The 6,559-nt window shown below is 35.8% G+C and overlaps 1 long non-coding RNA gene across 1 annotated transcript; it reads right to left on the bottom strand.

The window, feature by feature from the left end:
* Window positions 1-858: 858 nt before the first annotated feature.
* LOC120305121 lies at window positions 859-6,183 on the bottom strand. Its single transcript, XR_005555934.1, has 2 exons — window positions 3,823-6,183; window positions 859-2,538 (listed from the first exon to the last, which is right to left on the bottom strand). It is a non-coding gene; the product is annotated as an uncharacterized LOC120305121 (long non-coding RNA).
* Window positions 6,184-6,559: the final 376 nt, after the last annotated feature.

Genomic DNA, 6,559 nt, shown 5'->3' on the forward strand with positions numbered 1-6,559 from the left:
ACACTTGCTACTTCACCTTGTATTTTAATTTTCTGTAAATCTGCCCTCATTTTGGAACAATTGAACCAATACCTACTTGTAACAAATTCCTTGTCACAATTACCTTCACTTGGTGCATGTGCAGCTTTTAAATCATTAAACTTTTCTTGCAATAAAGGCTAATAGGCATATTACTTTGATTTTAACATCTAACCATATTATCAATAGCCTTTCCATTTCAATGATTAAATAACGGTGTTGTTTAGTAATAATTGTAGTTTCCATGAGGACAGGGTCTTTCACATCCTCCGTTATTCTCACATTATCCTTCAAAAGTGTTTTGATCATTGATGGATTGTAGCCTAATGCTTTTCTAGTGACTGGTGATGTTTCACCCCTTTCTGCTCACGTTATTATTGACACTTTATTTTCAATCATGATCGTTTGCCTTTTCCTTTGATGCATCATAAGCACTTTCAGCAGACTTACACTTTGGAAGCATGGTTACAAGGGTAAAAAAAGAGAAAAATTAAAACCAAATAAAAAGTTATACACTCAACCCAGTGCTAATGACAAAGTGATCTGATCTGAAGTTCTCCTTCCTCAAGACAACAAATTGCTGAAGCCGCAGAGTTTTCAAGAGCATCACAAAGTAACATGAGTTCGTTATTATCAATCACTGCATTTAACTTAATTTTTTAATATAATAGGCTTTATGGCAGTTCATTCATAAGTACAAGTTCCTTGTAAGTCAGATTTCTTAACCCGGGAACTGCCTTATGATCATATTCTGGTAGGAGTATTTTAATGAATTCAAAGGGCAATTAGTTTGGGGAGCAGATATGCCATTCTAGCATAATAATTAGAACACATCATTAATGCATTGATGGAAGTCCTCTTTAATGAATTTGAGATGTCAGCACAATGACAAGTCCAAAGATTAAGTATAATATTGTTAATCTTATCAAAAGACTGTCTGTTTTACTATTCCCTTTGTCATTTTTTTTTATTTAAAAATTTGTGCCTGGGAAGCCTTCCTTCTCACTAGCAGGCACCATTTGTCAATTACAGAAATATTCCCCAAACTACCATGGATGGACTCTAGTTAATATGGTCCCATTTTAAATCCATCCCCTCAAGTTAGACAGTCACAGTGACATGGTAAAAGGTGACAGTAGGTTTAAAAATTTATTTTAAAAAGAATACAAGCTAAGACACCAGAAAGGAAAGTTTAAAAAAAAGGTTAATATTGTACTTGGAGGGCATGTAAATAAAAAAAGAGAATTGAGTTACCTGCTGCAAATGTTGGAAGACAAATTCATCATTTGTCATTTTGCATTTCTCGTGCAAAACTGCACATTTTGAAGCAAGATGCAACGTAAGACGATCTAGAGAGATTGCATATAACAATACTGAACCATTTAGAAGACCCAATGAATCAAAGCTATATAGAGTCATATGGCAATATTTTAAAAACAAGGTTGCATCACCTGAGGCTCCAGGGCTAAATGTGACCCCCAAAATTTGATGTAGCACCTGTTGCAATCACAATTATAGTGCTCAAAGATGAGAAATATAAAATATCATATTACTTGTATGTAATTAATTTAATTATATACACACAATTTAATTTAGGCTTTGCCCCTAATGTTTTGGACTACAGATTGGGGGCATCTGTGGAGAGACAGATATATATAGCACAAAAATAGTCCATGCCACAAAGCAATTGAAACACCTTACCCTGTTAACATTCATTACATTTATCACACCCATGTAAAAAATGACACTGTTAACCCCATCTAACCCCATATGCTGTGTTTAGCTCAAAGCATTTTGCGCATCTCAATTCAAAAGGTAAACTCTGATTTCTTTTCCTATTCTATTTTTGCCTCTTACTACAAAAAGAATTTTGTAGCCAGGCTTTCTTTTGTACTATCCACTACAATTTTTTGGAATGAATGTGAGAAACACAGCAAAATACTTCCCAGACAAGATGCCTTAGTAACTAAGCAGCTTTCCAGAGTAAAAGACCTATGTTAAACCAGCAAGAGATAATGGGTTTATGTATGGTGTTGGCAAGGCTTTTAAAAAATGGCAGGAGAATTTAATAATTTCTTTGAATCTTTGACAACATAACTAAGACCACAGAATTTTTTTTAAAAAAAGGTACAATTTAAAAGATGATCATTATTACACACTCAGGATAAAGATTAGGACTGCCCTAAAGACTGTCCCCACACAGCTTTAACAGAAAACAATGAAGCATCTCTATTAAAAAATTACAATAAGAATCACTGGATGTCTTGGCAACAAATTAGAATGTTTTCAGATATTCAAAGTTCAAGTTAGTTTTGTTGATGTCTGAACCAGCAACTGGAATCTCTTTCTGTCAGCTGAATCCAAGTCCAAGTCCCTTTGGCCTCTGAACTGCCCGGATTGGTTCGGCTATCCCTTTGCCATCTGGCCCAAGGCCTGTACCAGGTGTCCAGCCCATGCTTTGGAGCATCCGATTCCCAATGTTGCTGTCTGAGATTGGCTGAGCGTTTTCACCAACAAACCCTGAGACAAAAAGGAATATTCAACATTAATTAGTACAATCACATGAATACAATAATCTCCCAATAAGCTCTAAACTTTCTTTTTCTCTTAATTTTTCTAATAGGTTGCTGAACAAGATGTCTTTGTACATATTGACTTCCAGGTTGAATGCTAATTTGAAAATGGTATAGGCTGATTTCCTTCCTTATTTCAAAGAAAATGCTTTATGTGAATGTGACAATGTCATTATATGATATAATTTTGTTAAACACTCCTTATTGCCAAACGCTTGAAAGATCTATATAAATTTCAGAAACTAAACTTGTACTAATAGAAGTAGAAATACAGATAGTATTTTTAATGGTGGGCCTCTATCACACACATTTAAATTAATATGTTAAATCTATATAGCATTTCAATTCTGAAAAAGTGCTTTGAAGTGTATAAAGCAGAAATGTTTCATATGTTTGCAATCTTCTCATGGCTGCAGTTTTTCTTGGGATTATGTGGTTACTTTACAGCGTTGCAGGCAGATGCTATGCTTCTGCAGGATTTCACAGACTCAGTTCCTTTGCATATCCAGGAAGAGTTAAAGTAAGCTATATCTGAATCTCTTCACAGTTGGATGGCTCAAATATCATACTCAGAGTCATGCATTCTCCTTTTATAAAGGTATAGAACTAAACCATATCTATAGTTATAAGCTCGCAATCACTTCACACCAAATTAGAAGCAGATGGAAAATCAGGATCTCACTTTTAATCTGCTAATTAGCTTCACTTATTCTTAGCACAAACGACCAGTGCAAGATGTAATAGGATCTCCTTGCCAAATCATGTTCTGGGGATGGGAAGTTGTTCTCTCATTTTGCTTTCGATTTTAGAGACAACAACTGCCATCACCCAAATGTTGTGACAACATCAGAAGGAAATTTGCAAAATGCAGAATGGCAGCATGGCTGCTAATAGCATGACTGCCCTACAGAGATACAAATTAAAATGGAAGAGCAAAATTCTCAGATGAAATTTGAGAAGAAAAATTAATATCCAATGTCCAATTCAAGATCCTAACCTTCAAAGTGTGGCTTGGTAAGTTAGCTGCTTTATACCTGAATTATATATGCTGTGTAAGTACATTTGTATATACTGAAAAAAATGATGCTCTAATCAGAAGAGATATAGGAATGTGGCATTTGGGGGAATTCTAATTATGTTGATTAAGATTAATATAATCTATTCCCATCAATAAGAAATATAACCTTTCAAACAGCTTGTGAACAAAGCAGTAAACATTTGTGGCAATCACCTAGTTAATGCTGTTTGCTGATAGTTTTCTGTTGATCCATTGGCACACCAGCCTCTCTGTCTTTTTAAAATCTGCTAAATTTGACTGGTATCTAAAACCTGGCAACAGTTAAAAGGTTATCATGATACATGTATATATACCCATCCACATCACCTTGATATTACAGTAATTTATACTGACAAAACAAAATCTTCCAAACTCACAAAATTACACCATAGTAAATGGCACTCAAATAGTAAATTAGCCTCAAATTTTTTGATGGCACTTTTTATTATGCAAATGTTTTGAAAATGTAATACAAAGTTTGTAAAACCAAAAGGCAATAGTATATATGTAATAAATCAGGGGAGCTCCTTAAAAACAGGCAAAAAGGGGCAAAAAGAAAACAAATTTGCAATTTAATTTTTATTTCAAAATAATGTGATATCATTAAGGGTAGATTTCTATGAAAATTAAGGCATACAATTTTTCTCAACAGCTGTTGGTACAGGTACATTCTAGTTAAACAGAGCACTAGCATTCAATGCCATACCTTTTATTTTACAGGGTTTGGTATGAATTAATTTAATTCCATCTGTATGCTAAAATCAGATCAGAGGTCTAATGCTGCTATAGGCTTCACATCTGTTTAATCATTTTAGGATACAGCAGCTTGTTGAAGTTCAGACTATAACTACGCAGTATTTAAAAATGGGGAGAATATTTTAATAGTTGGAGAATTTCAGTAGGTCTTAAACTGAAAAGAACGTCAGAAATATTGACTATAGTTCAATATGCAAAGTATTTTCTAACATTTATAGTTTTTGATATGCTAGTTTTTAAATGCTACTTTTAAAAAGACTTTTGAAACCAGCTGGATACAGAACAGGCCTCAATTAAGTAAAAATGTCATTTTCAATATGTGTGAACCTTTAACTCATAGCGCTACAATTGAAAAAAAATCTTCTCTTTCATGTCTGTAATCAAATAACAGAAGATTGATGCTGCCATTCAAAGTATGCTTACCAGGAGGAAAGATTCACTCAGGATAAGTAGGTTGTAAATATTGTGCTCCTAGGCCATAGGAATACAATTTACAGGATTATGCTTTTTAGAAAAACACCACACTGAATACATTTAAAAGATTCAGAATTGGGAGAAAATGCCATTTACATGGGATATAATGTTTGATTTAGATGTTTGCATTTTTAGAAAGAAAATTACTTTCATGTACTATATGCATATATTTAATGGCTAGACATTTATATAAAGGGGGAGAGTGGAGGAAGGGAAATAAGCGACGGAGCAGCAGCCCCAAATAACATCAAGGAATGGTATGTGAGGTGCATGAAAGGTATTACATGGGTTGCAAGGGGTGTGTGAGTGTGCACCAGAGATGCTGTGCAGATGGGTGGCATAGGTCTGGAAAAGTTCCAGTGTGTGTAAGGTGCTGTGTTGGTCAGGAGCTACAGTGGGGATGCAGGTAAAGAAGAGTAAGGAGTCATGGGGTTGTATAAGACAGTGGCCCCAACCTTTTGGAAACCATGGACCTGATCTGTGGAGAGAGGTTCTTCCGCGGACTGGAAGAGGTGTGGTTTTGTGTGCTGCCTGCATCTGGTGGATGGGGCTTTCCTTATTTGCACAGCCTGGTTTCTGGCATGCTGCAGACTTGTGCTGGTCCATGATCCAGGGGTTGGGGACCCCTGGTGTAAGAGATCCCTCATGGGTCAAGTAGGGTATGCGGGGAAAGTGCAGGACAAGAACAATGCAAAGGGGTCACAGTGATGTGTAAGAGCTGCTGTGCTAGTTGGGGAGGACATGGGTTGGAAAGGGTATGGTGGGTGCCAAAGAGGTATCGTATGGGTCAAGGAAGGCACACAGGTGCAGGTCAGGAAGGGTATATGGGGGTGTGCAAGAAATACTGTATGGGTTGGGGAAGGCATGAAGAGAGAGCAACATGAGTTGGGGAAGTTGTGCAGAGGTAGCACAGGTTCGGGAAATATGCAGTGGGTGGCTTAGGCCAGGAAGGATACACAGCTGTTCCTTCTTCCCCTTTCCTTCTTTCCTTTCCCTTCCTTCCCAGCAGGCAGGTGAGTGATGCTGCTGGGTGAAGAACCAGGGATTGTGAGACTGGCTGACAAACTGCCACAGAACATTGAAAATGAAGATCACATGACCGTAGCAGCAGTACAGCAGCAGCCAGCAGTCCTGAAGCAACTACAACCTTCCAAATTTCAGTCCCTTGGTGCTACTTTTGGGATATATTCTGTACGTTAGTCCATTTGAGATACCTTGGTTCAGAATAGTTGCCCTAAGATGAACTGTTTTACCCAGTTAAAGATCATGAAAGTTGTAATAGTAAATGGATTCTCTTTCTTTTTTCTGTACCCATGTACATATATATATATATATATATATATATATATATATATATATATATATATATATATATATATATATATATATATATATATATTCAGAAGTATAATGGATTTCCATCAGTCTGTATAGTATAGTCAAATCATTTTCATATGGTATTGTCTGCTCTTATATATTTAAACTGTCTAATGATAAATGCATGTAAAAGATGATAAATTGAACATTTTACCATAGCAGAATTCTATTCTATACTGAATCAATGTTAGCTCCGATTGCCTCCCTTTATAACTTTAACATACTTAAATTTAATTAAGTTTGCACACTCATTATTTTCTTTTCCAGCACTCCTAAATCCTAAATACTTTAAGTCTTCTCATAG

The sequence above is a fragment of the Crotalus tigris genome, unplaced genomic scaffold (assembly GCF_016545835.1).
Source record: "Crotalus tigris isolate CLP2741 ecotype Arizona unplaced genomic scaffold, ASM1654583v1 scf7180000017546.9332058, whole genome shotgun sequence".
Taxonomy (NCBI): domain Eukaryota; kingdom Metazoa; phylum Chordata; class Lepidosauria; order Squamata; family Viperidae; genus Crotalus; species Crotalus tigris.